The sequence below is a fragment of the Lepidochelys olivacea genome (genome assembly GCF_965140295.1).
Source record: "Lepidochelys olivacea isolate rLepOli2 genome assembly, chromosome: 20".
Taxonomy (NCBI): domain Eukaryota; kingdom Metazoa; phylum Chordata; order Testudines; family Cheloniidae; genus Lepidochelys; species Lepidochelys olivacea.
Genome location: NC_140430.1, coordinates 15,512,599 through 15,531,995, shown reverse-complemented (window position 1 = coordinate 15,531,995; position 19,397 = coordinate 15,512,599).

Below are 19,397 nucleotides of genomic sequence, written 5' to 3'. Positions count from 1 at the left end.
GGAGAAACATGGGGTTTACCCCAAGATTTATCCCAGCAGTGCACTGCCCACAGTCTGGGAGAGGGGGGTTGTGTGATGTTGGGGGGGGATCTGTCACAGACTCCAGTCATCAGCCCCCCATTGCCCCCCGTTGCTGCTGGGCTGAGGAGGTCCAATCCATGGGCTGATGTCAGGCTGGTACCTCCTGTGAAGCTGGCCCAGCTCCCACCCTCTCAGCCATCTCCCCCCACAGCCCTGCCTCTGCCAGATTCCTGGTGGGAAGTAAGCACCGCTGCGGCCACATCTCTGGGGTCCTCTGCTGTCAGGGGGATGGGCCTAGGTCCAAGTCGTCCCTCTACCCCCAAGCCCAGGCAGCTGGGGTGTTGCTGCTTCCTGCCTAAGCCCTGCAGCAAAGTCCCCTCTCCTTCCCCGCCCCCATCCCCACAGCCCAGATCATTCCCTGCCCCCTGAGCGACAGGTGCTGGTCCCCCTGGTCCTGGTGTGTCAAGGGAAGAGTTTTGGGCTGCATCACTGGGGTCAGGAGGGGCGGCACGGCTGGGGGAATCCCCTTTCCCAGCACTGCCTCTGTTTCCTGAGCATCAGTCAGGGAGGTTGCCATAGGGATGCAGGGGGCCCTGGGTGAGGGCGATGGAGGGCCCAGAGGAGGAAGCAGGGAGCTGTGGGTTTGACACCAGCTGTCCCAGGTGGTGGGGCTGGAGCTGCCGGGGTCTAGGGCCTGGCTCGCTCACAGAGAGACTTCCCACAGCCCCCAAACCACCCTGCAATTGTCGCTAACCAGGCTCCCACCCCCAGCTGGCAGCCTTGTGGGGGGGCAAACAGCCCCAGAGACTGAGCCCTGCGGGGTGGCAGGGACCCTCAGGTGTCAGCTCTGCCCCAATGTCCCCCTTGTTACCAGCTTTGCCCGTTACTTTCGGGTATGCTCATTTATTAGGGTTACTCTTCGGCGGGAGGGGGGGGTTTATACTTCTATCAATGTGCTGCTTGTGTCACTTGTGTTCTCATATGGAGCTCTGCTTCTCCCTGCTGCAAGTCCCTCCCAATGGAGCTACCCTGCAGGACCTAGGTTCCCCAGGGCTGGGTCCCTCCAGCCCCAGAATCAGACGAACACACACACACAGTAAGAGAGAACATCTGAGAGGACCGGGTTAATCAGCACACCCAAGCTGACCCCTTATATGTCCCTGGGCTCAGTGGGCTGGGTCAAGCAGTATTTCCAAGCTGTCACCCACATATGGCCTTGGACTCAGCAGGTTGGGTTAAACAGCACCTCCAGGCTGCCACCCTCCTATGCCATGGGCACTGGATCAGAGTGCGCCTGAGCAGATGGGGTCAAGCAACACTTTCAGTCTGCCACCCTCATATGCCCCGGGTTCAGCACGTCTCTAGCCCCACTTTCATGTTACACTTGTTCTGGTAGTAACCCACTTGATGAGCAAACCCCACGGGATTTTGGGGCATTGTAGGGATCTTTTAGCTTAGGTACGAGGAGCGTGGCTGCAGAGCAAATGAGGAAACCAAAAAACACTCATGAGCTGGAGGGGAGAGAGAGAGAGAAGCAACCAGCTTCATCATGAAATTTATTTATTGCCAGGTAGTAACCAAAGAGGAGCCAAACAAACAAAGCAGTTATAATATTAAATCTAACTTAAATTTAATTATAAAAGTCAGGTTTACAAACCTATAACTGATCACAGGGTCAGAAGGCTATACCGAGAGAGAGCTGGGTTCTCACCACTCCGTGACGTTCGAACCAGTCGGGGTTCCCAGGTGGTGGTGGTAGCTGAGGGTCCAGAGTTCTGGAGACAGGCAGAGCCCCCAGCACGATCAGTCAGGAGAAGACGAAGCCCCAGTGGAACTGATGCAGATTTTGGATCCAGGCATCAGAGGACTTACTTGAGCATGGATTCACCAAGGGAAGGTCATGCCTGACTAATCTAATTGCCTTCTATGATGAGATTACTGGTTCTGTGGATGAAGGGAAAGCAGTGGATGTATTGTTTCTTGACTTTAGCAAAGCTTTTGACATGGTCTCCCACAGTATTCTTGTCAGCAAGTTAAGGAAGTATGGGCTGGATGAATGCACTATAAGGTGGGTAGAAAGCTGGCTAGATTGTCGGGCTCAACGGGTAGTGATCAACGGCTCCATGTCTAGTTGGCAGCCGGTATCAAGTGGAGTGCCCCAAGGGTCGGTCCTGGGGCCGGTTTTGTTCAATATCTTCATAAATGATCTGGAGGATGGTGTGGATTGCACTCTCAGCAAATTTGCGGATGATACTAAACTGGGAGGAGTGGTAGATACGCTGGAGGGGAGGGATAGGATACAGAAGGACCTAGACAAATTGGAGGATTGGGCCAAAAGAAATCTGATGAGGTTCAATAAGGATAAGTGCAGGGTCCTGCACTTAGGATGGAAGAATCCAATGCACCGCTACAGACTAGGGACCGAATGGGTAGGCAGCAGTTCTGCGGAAAAGGACCTAGGGGTGACAGTGGACGAGAAGCTGGATATGAGTCAGCAGTGTGCCCTTGTTGCCAAGAAGGCCAATGGCATTTTGGGATGTATAAGTAGGGGCATAGCGAGCAGATCGAGGGACGTGATCGTCCCCCTCTATTCGACATTGGTGAGGCCTCATCTGGAGTACTGTGTCCAGTTTTGGGCCCCACACTACAAGAAGGATGTGGATAAATTGGAGAGAGTCCAGCGAAGGGCAACAAAAATGATTAGGGGTCTAGAACACATGACTTATGAGGAGAGGCTGAGGGAGCTGGGATTGTTTAGCCTGCAGAAGAGAAGAATGAGGGGGGATTTGATAGCTGCTTTCAACTACCTGAAAGGGGGTTCCAAAGAGGATGGCTCTAAACTGTTCTCAATGGTAGCAGATGACAGAACGAGGAGTAATGGTCTCAAGTTGCAGTGGGGGAGGTTTAGATTGGATATTAGGAAAAACTTTTTCACTAAGAGGGTGGTGAAATACTGGAATGCGTTACCTAGGGAGGTGGTAGAATCTCCTTCCTTAGAGGTTTTTAAGGTCAGGCTTGACAAAGCCCTGGCTGGGATGATTTAACTGGGAATTGGTCCTGCTTCGAGCAGGGGGTTGGACTAGATGACCTTCAGGGGTCCCTTCCAACCCTGATATTCTATGATTCTATGGGTAGGGTTTTTTGTAGAGAAACAACAATGGTTCAAGGGAGAACACTAGATTTGTGTATATGTAAACAAGGGAGTATACCAAAGTTGTTTTGTTGAAGCTAGACAATAGGAACTGATCATTCCTGGCTATGGGCTGTGTTCCTTGGAGGGCGCTCACAATACAATTAGGGAGCTTCACTGTTTTGGATACCAATAAAGGATTTATTACTAGAATTGGTCTGATAACAACTGAGCTGGGTGTGTGCAGGCATGGGTTCATTAACATCTGGAGCAGAGATCCTCCATCATGCAGTGCTTCCCTGTAGTCCTCGCCTTGGAATCTCTGTTCCCTGTTCTGTATGCTAATGGAGATACCTCCTTGTCCTATCTTCCATTCAAATGAGGCTAGGGGAGTTTCCTTAATCCTGTCATCCTTATTCCAGGGGTTTAGGTGTGTCTCTCACTGCCTTTTCATTGCCTTTTGTAAGTCTTCTGATTGGTTTTTGTTCAAATAGAGGCTGGGGTGGGGAAGGTCTTCTGTGAGTCAGACAGGCTGGGTACTGTGCCCTGGTTCCCCAAAAACACAGAGCTGCTAGGTAACAAGTCCCTCCGTTGATGGGGTGCTCGCGCTGAGGGAGTATCCCCATCACAGCCTTACTCCATGATACCGGGTCTGATCTTCCATCCATTGCAGCTGCCGCATCAGTCGCTGGATCCAGCAAACCAGTAGAACCAGATAAATTGCTAGTATAATTTGGAAATCGATTATCACCACAATGGGGTGAAGCATGATATTTAAAAGACCTGTTGCACTGGGGCTCCACCCAAGCAGTCTTCCACCAGGAGTGATGGCCTGTGTTTTTAACTGTAGCGGCTAGCCTAGAGATCGCCTGGTTGTGGTGCTGAATCTCGAGTTTGCCTTTCTCCCCCAAAGTTCAGAGCTTCTACAGCTCAGTTTGTAAGGAGCGATGAGTTAATAGTCCCTTACTGGCAGTGAGACCCATTCCCAGTGAAATGGGGGAAACCTCTTTGTAGAGCTCAGGAGAGGCATTTAAATGTTATACAGTCCATATAGGCACAGTAAACTTAATATCACAGCTAACAATAGTGGTTACATTACAGAAACAGCGGTTAACGTAAGGCACCATTGGATTGAATCCAATGTCCATTAATCAATACAATATTACATCTCATTCTTACACACATACATGCTTTACCAACATAGATAATAACAGACCCCTCTTCCTTGATAACATGGAAGGAACAGGTTTCAGAGTAGCAGCTGTGTCAGTCTGTATCTGCAAAAAGAAAAGGAGGACTTGTGGCACCTTAGAGACTAACCAATTTATTTGAGCATAAGCTTTAGTGAGCTACAGCTCACTTCATCGGATGCATGCTTTTTCTCTCCTGCTGGTAATAGCTCGCCTTACCCGCTCACTCTCATTACAGTCTGTATGGTAACACCCATTGTTTCATGTTCTCTGTGTATATAAAATCTCCCCACTGTATTTTCCACTGTATGCATCCGATGAAGTGAGCTGTAGCTCACAAAAGTTATGCTTAAATAAATTTGTTAGTCTCTAAGGTGCCACAAGTACTCCTGTTCTTTTTATGGAAGGAACAGTGAGACTTATTCCCAGGTTGTGGGAATAAGCATTCATCATGTTCCTCCAATGCTTGGTCTTCACAGATATAGCCCAAACCTTCTTTTCTCCTACACCCCTTTACATTTACTGTGTTCCACACATTATCTTTCTGCCAGGCTCAAACGTTAGGATCTCTGGAGTACATTACTGAGTTATCATTAATCTGTTATCCCAGCGGGACTACTGGGTGGATTACTCTAATTTCTTTGCCTGCCACTGTTATCAAGAATAACTGCAAGCTTTGCTGGTGGTGATTGTAAGAAGTGTTAACTAGTCTCCACCAGGGCCGGAGGACTAACTTCATTACATGCGGCAGAATCAAGTTGATTGCCTCCATGGGAATTTGTCCTACTTTGGCTTGCCGAATCATTCCCATGATTACGTGCTGGGTGAGAGGCTGAGTTTGCTCACACACTGAGGTCAATGAGACATTATTCTGTAGGAACTGTACACCAGACATCATTAACTCTTCATCTTTTTCTATCAGTCTTTCCCACCCAGGAAATACCTTACTTATTAACTACTGTTCCTCACTTAACTGTTTCAAAGATGTTGTTAATGGGGTATATTTCTTTACTATATTTTCGGTGGCATATGATAGTTTATTAGCCAGAACTTCTATATTTGCAGCAGCATCTAAAGAGATTCCTATTCCTACAGGTGCAATCTAATCACTTAATTCCCCTTTTACTCTATTTACATGGTCAGCCCCTTGCCACATTCTTACCCGTTCATCCCAACCCTCATGGCAAGTTCCAATCAAGGGAGCGCATACAGGTGCTATGCAAGAGATATTCATGCCCTCTAAGTGGATTTGAACCTCCTTCAGAGAAGTCTGAGGTTGAAGAACCAAATGTTCTTGTTGATCCAATTTTAACACGTGGGGTCCTGAAATTGCGGCGCTTAAAAGTTGGAGGGAAGCGAGGTTTGTGATCAGAGGGTCAAAATTTAAAACTGTTTTTTTCGGTTGTTGTTGGCCCAATTCTGTTCTGCACAAACCGGGCTCATGGAATCAATGTGCCCATAGAATTTAAACCAAATTGTTGGCATGAGCTTGTCACCGTGTGTGCCCTTTAATGGAACTACCCAGTCTGGGGGACCTTGCTGAATCAGGTCATGTCCAGCTAAAGTCCAGTTCAGCAGTTCCCAGTTTATGGGGAACCGTGTGATATTCTTGCCTGGTGGTGTGATCAGAGACAGCTGCAGTTCAACTCCGGGTAACGTAGGTGTCTGGGTTCCGATGACAATGATGACACATAGGGGTATGGTTGCTCCCCAAACAGCAGAAGAAACCAGGACTATCCTGCACCTTCTGCCACCCAGGAGGCTGTCACTGGTTGCGTTTGATGGTGTACATCCCTTTTGAGACCACAACGGCTTACAGAAGAATGGGACGGAGTCTGCTGTGGTCTTAGTTTCATAACAAAACTTGAGTGACTCCTCGGGGCACTCTGCGTGCAATTGGCAACGCTTTCCTAGAGGCAACCCGAGGAGTTGCTGACAGCATAGAACTGGTAGTGACGCTGCAGGGCCAGTTGCTCCCATTCCCATAGAATCCATGCATGTGGCAGAGCAATTTTACTTCCTGGGCTCCAGCTGGCAAGCCCCTCCAGAGGCTCAGAGGGATCACAGGTACAGCATAGAGCCTGGACCGCATCAGACTCCAGACACTTATGAACAGCAGGGGGCTGGTGCAACGGTGGGATGTCATGGCTCATGTTCAGGACCTGTGAAGGGGCAGAGAAGAGAGAACAAAACCCCATATATACTGGGAGAGCCTGGGACCAATATTGCAGGGGGAACATGAAGCAGTGACCTACGTGAGGGTGGCCATAAGTTGAAAACTTCTCTGGCCTTTTCCTGCCTCAGTATCGGGGTAGGCACTGACAAGCGTGTTTTCCAATGGCCCCAAGCCGTTCCTTCTTGCTAGCCAAGAAGAGTGGCTGGCAGGACGGAGAAGACAGTTATAATATCCCTTGAGGGTCAGGTGTTTTACCCTTCCACTCTTTGAGCGGTGAGGAATGAAACCATTTCCACCAGGATTTCCTGTTTTTTCCATTCAGGATTTCTACCTGATAAACACTAGGGCTGGCCCGATTCACAATAAAGCACAGGCCATCCCAGGTGTGTGTCAAAGAGTGCTCCTTCACTGAAAACTGTCTGTACATCACTGCTTGGCCTAATTGTTACCCGCACAAAATTCTCTGTTACTTATACACTCTAGGGACACCCACCTTTACCCAGTTTGTAGGACTCCAGGCGAAAGGCTAACTTTACTCCTCCGTGGGCTCTGGGCAAACAGCCTTTCCCTGTGGACTCAAGACTTAATCTTTTGTGAGTTTATGGGGTCTTCCACCAGCGAAAGAGCCCCACACAGCAATACCCCACTCAATCTCCACCTATTAACAATCACCAAAACAGAATGCACACCCCATACACACAACGCTCACCACTCCCAACAAGACAGATGAATCCTTCCTGATGGCCAGCCAGGATCAGGTCCATCTGCGGGACTCCAACCTCCACACAGTACCACCGGCAGAGTGCCGAGGTCTGGCAGCTCCGATCCTGGGGCTGTTTCCTGGAGTTGGTTCCCTTAGAGCATCCCCTTTCCCAGGGGTATTTCCCCTTCTTCATTACTCATCTCTCTAACCTGTTGGTTTTTTCCTGTCTCAGGTGAGCAGCCAAAGGTTTTTTTTCAGCCCTATCTACTTCCCTTATCTCATTAATGATCCCTACCAAAAGCCCTTTCACGCAGTCACAGTATTGCTCTAAAATCTTTACTTTTAAGCACAACTCTTTAACTCCTTATTGCATGGTCCTACAGTTATTCTAAGCACGAATCTTAACTTAAAAGTTACAGGATGTTACCAAATATTCTATGAGAGAGAGACCTCGCTAAAGGAGCTTAGTCTGAAAAAGGAAGAGACAGTTTGCTCAGGTCTGTGCCTCAGTTTACCCACTCCACAACAACTACTCAACAAGTACCACGTGATTAGGGTCATGTGCTGCCTGCGTTCCTCCACCAATTTGTTACCAGCTTTGCCTGTTACTTTGGGTATGCTCATTGATTAGGGTTACTCTTCGGGGGGCGGGGCGTTTCTGTAATTCGATCAATGTACTGCTTGTGTCACATGTGTTCTCATACGGCGCTGTACTTCTCCCTGCTGCAAGTCCCTCCCAGTGGAGCTACCCTGCAGGACCAAGGTTCCCCAGGGCTGGGTTCTTCCAGCCCCAGAATCAGTCACACACACACACACATTAACAGAGCACATCTGAGAGGACCAGGTTAATCAGCACTCCCAAGCTGTCACCCTCATATGGCCTTGGACTCAACAGGCTGGGTCGAACAGCACCTCCAGGCTGCCACCCTCCTATGCCGTGGGCACCGCACCAGAACAGGGTACGCCTGAGCAGGCTGGGTCAAACAGCACTTTCCATTTGCCACCCTCATATGCCCCTGGACTCAGCAGACTGGGTCGAGCAACACTTCCAAGCTGCAATCCTCCTAGGGCAGTTTTTTGGGCAGTTTTTCAAAGAGACATTATTAAGGGCACAAGAGCAAATTATCCCACTGCGTAGGAAAGATGGGAAGTCTGGCAAGAGACCACCCTGGCTTAACCAAGAGATCTTCAATGATGTAAAACTCAAAAAAGAGTCCTACAAAAAAATGGAAACTCGGTCAAATTACAAAGGATGAACATAAACAAATAACACAGGTATGTAGGGACAAAAGTAGAAAAGCCAAGGCACAAAACGAGATCAAACTAGCTAGGGACATAAAAGGAAACAAGAAAACATTTTACAAATACATTAGAAGCAAGAGGAAGACCAAGAACGGAGTAGGCCCGTGACTCAATGCGGGGGGAAAGACAATAACAGAAAATGTGGAAATGGCAGAGGTGCTTAATGACTTCTTCATTTTGGTTTTCACCAAGAAGGTTGGTGGTGATTGGATGTCTAACTTAGAGACTGCCAGTGAAAATGAGGTAGGATCAGAGTCTAAAATAGGGAATGAACCAGTCAAAAGTTACTTAGACAAGTTAGATGTCTTCAGATCACCAGGGCCTGATTAAATGCATCCTAAAATACTCAAGGAGACTGAGGAGATATCTGAGCCATTAGCAATTATCTTTGAAAAGTCATGGAAGACAGGAGACATTCCAGAAGACTGGAAAAGAGCAAACATAGTACCCATCAATAAAAAGGGAAATAAGGACAACCTGGGAAATTACAGACCAGTCAGCTTAACTTCGGTACCTGGAAAGATAATGGAGCAAATAATTAAGCAATCAGTTTGCAAACACCTAGAAGATAATGAGGTGATGAGTAACAGTCAGCATGGATTTGTCAAGGACAAATCATGTCAAACCAACCTGATAACTTTCTTGGACAGGGTAACAAGCCTTGTGGATGGGGGGAAGCAGTAGATATGGTATATCTTGAATTTAGTAAGGCTTTTGATACTGTCTTGCATAACCTTCTCATAAACAAACTAGGGAAATACAACCTAGATGGAGCTACTATAAGGTGGGTGCATAACTGGTTGGAAAATCATTCCCAGAGAGTAGTTATCAGTGGTTCACAGTCATACTGGCAGGGCATAACGAATGGGGTCCTGCAGGAATCAGTTCTGGGTCCGGTTCTGTTCAATATCTTCATCAATGATTTAGATAATGGCATAGAGAGTACACTTATAAAGTTTTTGGACGATACCAAGCCGGGAAAGGTTGCAAGTGCTTTGGAGGGTAGGATTAAAATTCAAGATGATCTGGACAAACTAGAGAAATGGTCTGAAGTAAATAGGGATGAAATTCAAAAAGGACAAATGCAAAGTACTCTACTTAGGAAGGAACAATCAGTTGCACAAATACAAAATGGGAAATGACTACCTAGGAAGGAGTACTGTGGAAAGGGATCTGTGGGTCATGCTGGATCACAAGCTAAATATGAGTCAACCGTGTAACGCTGTTGCAAAAAAAGCAAACATCATTCTGGGATGTATTAGCAGGAGTATTGTAAGCAAGACACGAGAAGTAATTCTTCCGCTCTACTGCACACTGATACAGCCTCAACTGGAATATTGTGTCCAGTTCTTGGTGCCACTTTTCAGGAAAGATGTGGACAAACTGGAGAAAGTCCAGAGAAGAGCAACAAAGATGTTTAAAGGTCTAGGAAACATGACCTATGGGGGAAGATAAAATTGGGTTTATTTAGTCTGGAGAAGAGAAGACTAAGAGGGGACATTATAACAGTTTTCAAGTATGTAAAAGGTTGTTACAAGGAGGAGGGAGAAAAATTGTTGTTCTTAACCTCTGAGGATGGGACAAGAAGCCATGGGCTTAAATTGCAGCAAGGGCGGTTTAGGTTGGACATTAGGAAAAACTTCCTAACTGTCAGGGTGGTGAAGCACTGGAATAAATTGCCTAGGGAGGTGGAGGAACCTCCATCACTGGGGATTTTTAAGAGCAGGTTGGACAAACACCTGTCAGGGATGGTCTAGATAATACTTAGTCCTGCCTTGAGTGCAGGGAACTGGACTAGACGACCTCTCGAGGTACTTTCCAGTTCAATGATTCTATGATTCTATGTCCCAGGTTCAGCACGTCTCTATCCCCACTTTCATGTTACAATTGTACCAGTAGTAACCCACTTGATGAGCAAACCCCACAGGATTTTTGGGCGCTGCAGGGATCTTTTAGCTTAGGTACGAGGAGCGTTGCTGCAGAGCGAATGAGGAAACCAAAAAACACTCACGAGGGGGAGAGAGAGAAGCAACCAGTTTCATCATGAAAGTTATTTATTGCCAGGTAATAACCATAGGGGAGCCAAACGAACATAACAGTTATAATATTAAATCTAACTTAAATTTCAGTATAAAAGTCAGGTTTACTAAACTATAACTGATCACACAAGCCAGGGTCAGAAGGCTACACTGAGAGAGAGAGAGAGCTGGGATCTCACCACTCCGTGAAGCTTGAATTGGTTGGGGTTCCCAGGTGGTGGTGGTAGCTGAGGGTCCAGAGTGCAGGAGACAGGCAGAGCCCCCAGCACGATCAGTCAGGAGAAGATGAAGTCCCAGTGGAACTGATGCAGATTTTGGGTACAGGCATCAGAACACTTACTTGAGCATGGGTAGGGTTTTTGTAGAGAAACAACAATGGTTCAAGGGAGAACACTAGATTTGTTTGTATGAAAACAAGGGAGTATACCAGAGTTGTTTTGTTGAAGCTAGACAATGGGAGCTGATCATTCCTGGCTATGGGCTGTGTTCCTTGGAGGGAGCTCCCAATGCAATTAGGGAGCTTCACTGTTTTGGATACCAATAAAGGATTTATTACTAGAATCACTCCTGAGCTGGGTGTGTGCAGGCGTGGGTTCATTAACATCTGGAGCATCATGCCGTGCTTCCCTGCTTTTCTGGTCCCAGAGTTCAGCACGGTTCTTGCCTTGGAATCTCTGTTCTGTATGTTAATGGAGGTGCCTCCATGTCCCATCTTCAATGCAAATGAGGCCAGGGGAGTTTCTTTACTCCTGTCACCCTTGTCGGAGGGGTTTAGGGGTGTTTCCCACGGCCTTTTCATTGCCTTTTGTAAGTCTTTCTTCTGATCAGTTTTGGTTCAAGCAGAATCTGGGGGTAAGGTCTTTCGTGAATCAGACAGGCTGGGTACTGTGCCCTGGTTCCCCAAGAACACAGAGCTGACAGGTAACACCCCCCAGGCCTGGGAGCACCTGTGGGCCTTGCTTAGGGTGGGGTCATAGGTCTCACGCCCCTCCTCCTACTGTCCTGCCATCGGGGCCCATGGAAGAGTCTGGACACAAGGCCAGGGTCCTTCTGGGAAACACCCCACAACCCTATCATTAAAGACCAAACCACAGCAGAGGCACGGCAGGGCTGGAATGGGGGGACAGGGCTGGCATGGGGTTGGGTGTGTCGCTGGGCTGGCATGAGGGTGGGGGGCATGGCAGGGACAGCATGGGAGTGGGGGCAGGGCTGACCTGGTGTGGGGGGTGCGGCAGGGCTGACATGGGGGTTCATGGTAGGGACAGCATGGGCGGGGCTTGGGGACCAAACAGGGCTGGTGGGGGAGTGATGGGCCATCACAGGAAGGTGCTCCTGTCTCAGAACTCTGGGTGAGATGAGTTTGTGGGGGCTCAACCTGGTGCCCATGTGTCCCCAAAACCAGAACCACCAGGGGAGCAGAGCAGGCATCACAAGCCCAGCCGCCCCTTGTTGAGCGATAGAAAATTCCCCCCTCCCCCACATACTGAAATAGGACCAGTCCCCCACCCCCTGCACTCTGTGGGACTTGGCATCTGGCTCTGCAGCCAGTGCTTGGACCCACACAGACCCTGGCATCAACTAAGGCAACGCCCCTGAGTCCCGACCCACAGCCCCCTGCTACCCCAGTCCTGGGCTTCCAGCCCCAGCTCTGCTGGTGCCCCTCAATCCCGACCCACAGCCCCTTCCTACCCTATTGACAGTCTCTACTGGTTGAACTGTCCCTCCTTTTTCCCTGGTGCACATAGGCTGTGGATGAGAGCAGCTAATCCCATGTCCTGGGGCTTGGCCTGGGGATGCTAACCTCAAACCGCAGCAGAGAAAACCCAGCACTGCCCCCCTCCCCCACATGGATCAGCCCAAAACCGAGATGGCTGCAGGAGGACTTGTGGCACCTTAGAGACTAACCAATTTATTAGAGCATAAGCTTTCGTGAGCTACAGCTCACTTCATCGGATGCATCACGAAAGCTTATGCTCTAATAAATTGGTTAGTCTCTAAGGTGCCACAGGTACTCCTCTTCTTTTTGCGAATACAGACTGACACGGCTGTTACTCTGAAACCTGTCATGATGGCTGCAGGGTGGCCCTGGGAATCCAGCTGCCTTCTGACGGCAGGGGGTGCTCTTTGCTTGCACAATCCCCTGGCACAGAGGAGCTGAGCCCCTGGGACAGTGGTATCTAGTGGTTAGAGTGGCAGGGGCTGGGAGCCAGGGCTCCTGGATTCTATCCCTGACTCTGGGAAGGGGGGGTGTAGAGGTTACAGTGGGGGTAGGGAGCCAGGGCTCCTGGGTTCTATCCCTGGCTCTGGGAAAGGGGAGGGGCCTAGTGGTTGTGGGGAGGCAGGGCAGGAAGCCAGGACTCCTGGGTTCTATTTCCAGTCCTGCTCCGTAACCACAGTGAGGTCCCCACAGCTCTCAGTGGCGGGGGCTGCTGGAGCCGTGGGTCGGGGTGGGGGCTCTGGTTGCGGAGGGGAAGCGCTGCGTGTCAGGGATACCAGCCCTGCAGCCTCCCCGGCCGGTTGCAGAGGAAGCTGGGCCGGGCGCTGCCAGGGGCGGATACGCTGGGCCGTGCTGATAAAGGTTGCGTTAGACCAGGCAGCCACCCCTCCGCGAGACCAGTTACATAACGTTGCCTGGGCTCTTTAGCAACGGGGCCAGGCAGGGTGTGGGACAGCTGTGCTAGGTCCCCCCTGAAGCTGAAGGGGCGGTCCCGTCAAGTCTGTGCCCCCCAGAGCCACTCATAGAATCATAGAATCATAGAATATCAGGGTTGGAAGGGACCCATGAAGGTCATCTAGTCCAACCCCCTGCTTGAAGCAGGACCAATTCCCAGTTAAATCATCCCAGCCAGGGCTTTGTCAAGCCTGACCTTAAAAACCTCTAAGGAAGGAGATTCTACCACCTCCCTAGGTAACGCATTCCAGTGTTTCACCACCCTCTTAGTGAAAAAGTTTTTCCTAATATCCAATCTAAACCTCCCCCACTGCAACTTGAGACCATTACTCCTCGTTCTGTCATCTGCTACCATTGAGAACAGTCTAGAGCCATCCTCTTTGGAACCCCCTTTCAGGTAGTTGAAAGCAGCTATCAAATCCCCCCTCATTCTTCTCTTCTGCAGGCTAAACAATCCCAGCTCCCTCAGCCTCTCCTCATAAGTCATGTGTTCTAGACCCCTAATCATTTTTGTTGCCCTCCGCTGGACTCTTTCCAATTTTTCCACATCCTTCTTGTAGTGTGGGGCCCAAAACTGGACACAGTACTCCAGATGAGGCCTCACCAATGTCGAATAGAGGGGAACGATCACATCCCTCGATCTGCTCGCTATGCCCCTACTTATACATCCCAAAATGCCATTGGCCTTCTTGGCAACAAGGGCACACTGCTGACTCATATCCAGCTTCTCGTCCACTGTCACCCCTAGGTCCTTTTCCGCAGAACTGCTGCCTAGCCATTCGGTCCCCAGTCTGTAGCGGTGCATTGGATTCTTCCATCCTAAGTGCAGGACGCTGCACTTATCCTTATTGAACCTCATCAGATTTCTTTTGGCCCAATCCTCCAATTTGTCTAGGTCCTTCTGTATCCTATCCCTCCCCTCCAGCGTATCTACCACTCCTCCCAGTTTAGTATCATCCGCAAATTTGCTGAGAGTGCAATCCACACCATCCTCCAGATCATTTATGAAGATGTTGAACAAAACCGGCCCCAGGACTGACCCTTGGGGCACTCCACTTGATACCGGCTGCCAGCTAGACATGGAGCCGTTGATCACTACCCGTTGAGCCCGACAATCTAGCCAGCTTTCTACCCACCTTATAGTGCATTCATCCAGCCCATACTTCCTTAACTTGCTGACAAGAATACTGTGGGAGACCATGTCAAAAGCTTTGCTAAAGTCAAGAAACAATACATCCACTGCTTTCCCTTCATCCACAGAACCAGTAATCTCATCATAAAAGGCCCCCAACTCACCCAACTGGCCCCCCACCCACCTTTCGGGCTGAGCTGCTCCAGAATCTGGGTACAGGGTGCTGCTCCATGGGGCAGGGTCCAATCCCAGGGGGAGCCTGGGCAGTGAGCATCCCCAGGACTTGAACCTGGCATATGTCTGGGGTGACAGCGGGAGTGACTGGGGCTAGAGTAAGTGGGAGGGGGGCAGGGGGATGCCGCACTGGCTCACCTGCACACAGCCCCAGCCCCACATTGCTGCCAAGCCTGGCAGATCCTTATTCAGAAACCTGTTCTCCAGCAGTGAAATGCAGCCACCTCTGGGGTGGGTGGGGTGGGTGCTTCAATGCACTGAACAAAAGGGCCTGACTTTGTCCTGGTGGGGTGGCCACCCCCTGCGGCCCCAGCCCAGCACTGGCTCGGCCAAGCATCTCTGGGGCTAGGGAGCTGAGCCGCTCCCCTGCTGCTGCATCTGGTGCTCCCGGCCCCGTCCTCAGACTACGAGTCCCAAGATCCCCTGGGCAGGCTAGAGGGAAGCCCCAGAAATAGGCTCGGGCCCTGGGGGTTATAAATTGTCCATATGGCACAATACACAGGAGGTGGCACAGAAACCACAGTAACGGCCTTCCTGTGTGTGCGGGGGAGGGGGTCGCACAAGGGAGGAAAAACATCCAGAGCCTGTGATACCCTGGCTCTGATACCATAGTGTGGCATGCCCCAGATGGACTGCCGTGGCACCCGTGTGCGCCGCGTGTTACAGGCGTGCACTGCCGTGGCACCCGTGTGTGCCGCGTGTTACAGGCATGTGCTGCTGTGGCACCCGTGTGCGCCGCGTGTTACAGGTGTGTTCTGCCGTGGCACCCGTGTGCGCCATGTGTTACAGGCGTGCGCTGCTGTGGCATCCCTGTGTGTCGCGTGTTACAGGCATGTGCTGCCGTGGCATCCCTGTGTGCCGCGTGTTACAGGCGTGCACTGCCGTGGCATCCCTGTGTGCCGTGTGTTACAGGCGTGCGCTGTCGTGGCATCCCTGTGTGCCGCGTGTTACAGGCGTGCACTGCCGTGGCATCCCTGTGTGCCGCGTGTTACAGGCGTGCACTGCCGTGGCATCCCTGTGTGCTGCGTGTTACAGGTGTGTGCTGCCATGGCATCCCTGTGTGTCATGTGTTACAGGCGTGTGCTGCCGTGGCACCCATGTGCGCCGCGTGTTACAGGCGTGCACTGCCATGGCATCCCTGTGTGCCACGTGTTACAGGTGTGTGCTGCCGTGGCACCCGTGTGCGCCGCGTGTTACAGGCGTGCACTGCCGTGGCATCCCTGTGTGCCACGTGTTACAGGCTTGCGCTGTTGTGGCTTCCCTGTGTGCCGCGTGTTACAGGCGTGCGCTGTCGTGGCATCCCTGTGTGTCATGTGTTACAGGCGTGTGCTGCCGTGGCATCCCTGTGTGCCGCGTGTTACAGGCGTGCACTGCCGTGGCACCCGTGTGCGCAGCGTGTTACAGGTGTGCACTGCCCTGGCATCCCTGTGTGCCGCGTGTTACAGGCGTGCGCTGTCGTGGCATCCCTGTATGTCGCATGTTACAGGCATGTGCTGCCATGGCATCCCTGCGTGCAGCGTGTTACAGACGTGCTGCCGTGGTATTACTGTGGACATGTGCTAACATGGGATTCCTATGTTATGTGCCCTGCATAATACATTACACACATGGTATTTCTGTGTGGTGCCCATTACAGCTAGATGCTGACCCAGGATTCATCCTTAAGAATGTTGCAGGTGTGTCCTGTGATCTGTATTATTGCTATAGGAAGCAAGTCACGGTTATGTGCTGTTAGAGCATCTCCACACCATACATGTCACAGCTGTGTAACTACTCGCTCATGCCACCAGGGTTCATGTGTAAGGCATGCGGCAAAGGTGTGGTGTGATATTCCTATGTTCTGTTTGCTGCAGTTCTATGCAGCTCTGCTACTCCTGAATCTCCTCATACCAGAGCTTGACACCCATATAACTTCACTGACTTTAACAGAAAGATTCCTGGTTTACACCAGTGTGAGAAGAATCAGGACCATGACCGAGCAGTCCCATGTATACCTATTGAAGATTTATGCTGCTCTAGCATTCATGTATATTACGTGTTGCAGTCATGATGATCGAGCATTGACATGTACTGCCTGTGCAGATAGATGCTGCTCTAGTATTCACATTGGTTGCATGTTGCAGGCGTGTGCAGCTGCATGATCCCCTATTAAGCCATGTTGGGGGGGGGTTGCATGTTATTTACATGGGGGCAGGTATGCACTGAACTAGCATGCCTGCACCATGCACGCCACAGACACGTGCTGCTGAGATCGTTCCATGTGAGCCCCAGTACAGACGGGTGCCTCATGTCATACCCATGATACGCACACGCATGCACTGAGTGAAGACAGGGCACACGCCAGGGCTCACAGCCCAGGAGCGGCATGTGCAGCAGAAAGACTGCCTGCGCCTTTAAGACAGGTGCGTGGGGATGCCTGGTTACCTGGGCCCATAAAAGGGCCTTTGTCTCTGCCTTGGCCTGGGCCAGCCCTGGGGGAGGGGGAGCCCAGGAGAATGAAAGGGCCGAGATTCAGGCAACCCTCCCCCAGCCTCAGCCCTGGAGCCCCCACTGCCCTGGGACTGTTCAGGTATCAGATCCCTCTCCCGCCCCCTGCCATGCCCTGGGGTGCGGGGGGGGTGCACTTCCTGCTAGGATGCACTCCCTAAGCGCTCCCCCAGGCTTCCACGGGCCCCCCCCCAAAACTGCAGGACACGTGGACTCACAGCCTGCACCCACTCACTGGCGGTGCCTAGGAGCCAGGACTCCTGGGTTCTATCCCTGGCTCTGGGAGCAGGGTCTAGTGGTTTGGTGGGGGAGCCAGGACTCCTGGGTTCTATCCCTGGTTCTGGGAGGGGGGTGGGGATGGCTCTTTGTGACAAGCAATGGGGCCGTTTGCTCCTCGATGGCCAATGTGATTCAAGCTCAACCCGGCAGCAGTCGCTCCCCTCCCAGCACCAGGGGCAGAACTCAGGAGTCCTGGCTCCCAGGCCCCCTGCTCTAACCACTAATCACCCTCCCTTCCTTGAGCTGGAGATAGAACCCAGGCATCCTGGCTTCCAGCCAACCCGAGGTAACCCACTGCACCTCATTCCTGTCTCAAAGCTGGATTAGAACCCAGGAATCCTGGGCCATGAATGTACAGCACCCAGCACAAGGTGCAGTAAGAAATATCCATGAGCGCTAATGCCTGTGTTTCCAGCCAGGTGGCTGATGTGATCCAGGGGGAGTCACAGCCCCTCTCTATGCATCAGTTTCCTTTCCTAGATCCCACTCCTCTCCCAGAGCCAGGAATAGAACCCAGGAGTCCTGGCTCCTAGTCACCCCTGCTCTAAGCACTGACCTCCACTCCCTACCCAGAGATAGGAACAGAACCCAGGAGTCCTGACTCCCGGGTCCTGCGCTGTAACCCACTAGACCCCTATGCAGGGCTGTCTGTGAGCTCTTTGGGACAGAGACTCACTTGGTGTGTGCAGCGCCTGGTGTGGTGGGATCCTGTTCTCTGCTTAGACCCACGGGTGCTATGGGAAAAATCAGAAATACTCAAAGAGTGTAAACCATTTTTATTATTTATATTCCAGGCTCCCCTAGTGCTGCACAGACCCAGAGTGAGACACAGCCCCCGCCCCAAAAAGCTCACAAGTCTGACTAGATAAAAGGTGGGAGGGGAAACTGAGGCACAAGCAGGGAAGGAGATTTACTCAGAGTCACCCAACTGGGAATAGAACCCAGGTGTCCTGAGCCCCAGGCCCACATGGCAGCCCCAGCCAGACTGCCATTGGCTTAGGCCCTGTAGCCTCCTCACAACGAGGCCTTGTTGGCAAGGGCCCTGTTTCCCCTGTGTCCTGGCCCATGAGCTCTGAGTCTCCATGGCAACCCACACCGATGGCACCAGCTCTGGGGCCAACGGCAGGGAACTCCCAGGGGTGAGGGGGTTCACTCACCATCCAGCCCAGGGAATGGGCCCCCTACCCATGGGGACAGTTCTCCATGGAAAGCCCCTGCCTCGGAGACAATGTGTCTGACTCATTGTGCAATCGGCCAGTTTTGGTTCCTTCTCACGGGCCTTGGCCAGGCGGCTGCAGCCTCCCCTTCTGGCAATGGCCTGGCGATTCCTCCCCCCAACCTCACTCCCCTCCCAGAGCTGGGAATAGAACCCAGGAGTCCTGATGCCCATTCCTCCTGCCTCCCCCACACAACCCCTCTCTGATCACCAGACCCCACACCCCTCCCAGGGCTGGGGATAGAACTCAGGGGTCCTGACTCCCAGTCTCCACTGCTCGAACCACAAGACCCCACTGTCGTCCCAGAAGTGGCCCACTCAGCCCTTGGCTGCCCCACTGAGACTGTAAGGGCCTGTTGTTTGTAGAACCCAAGTGGCTTGCGTGGTGGAGTGGAGTTGGTTAGAACAGAGGGAGCTGGGAGTCAGGACACCTGGATCCCACTAGCCATATCTGCCTCAGCTTTTCTATCTGACTTTCAGCCAGTCCCAGCCCTTCTCCGTGCCTCAGTTTCCCCATCAGTACAATTGGGTAATGGCTGGCAGGGGGGTTAACAAATGTGCAAGATTCTCACAAAAAAGACACAATGGATGATGCTGGTGCCCCCCGCATCATGCCCTCCTGCACCCTGTGGTCACCCTGCTGCCCCCCAGCTAATCCCAGGATTGCTGTGCCCCCTTTGGTCACCCAGCACCCCCGGCCACAGACACCTCTCTCCCCTCCCTGCCACCGGTTCCTGTGAGACAAACTCAAGCTGTTTTATTGACTAAAATGAATTTGCATTGAACACCCACCTGGGTATATTTGAGACTTTACTGA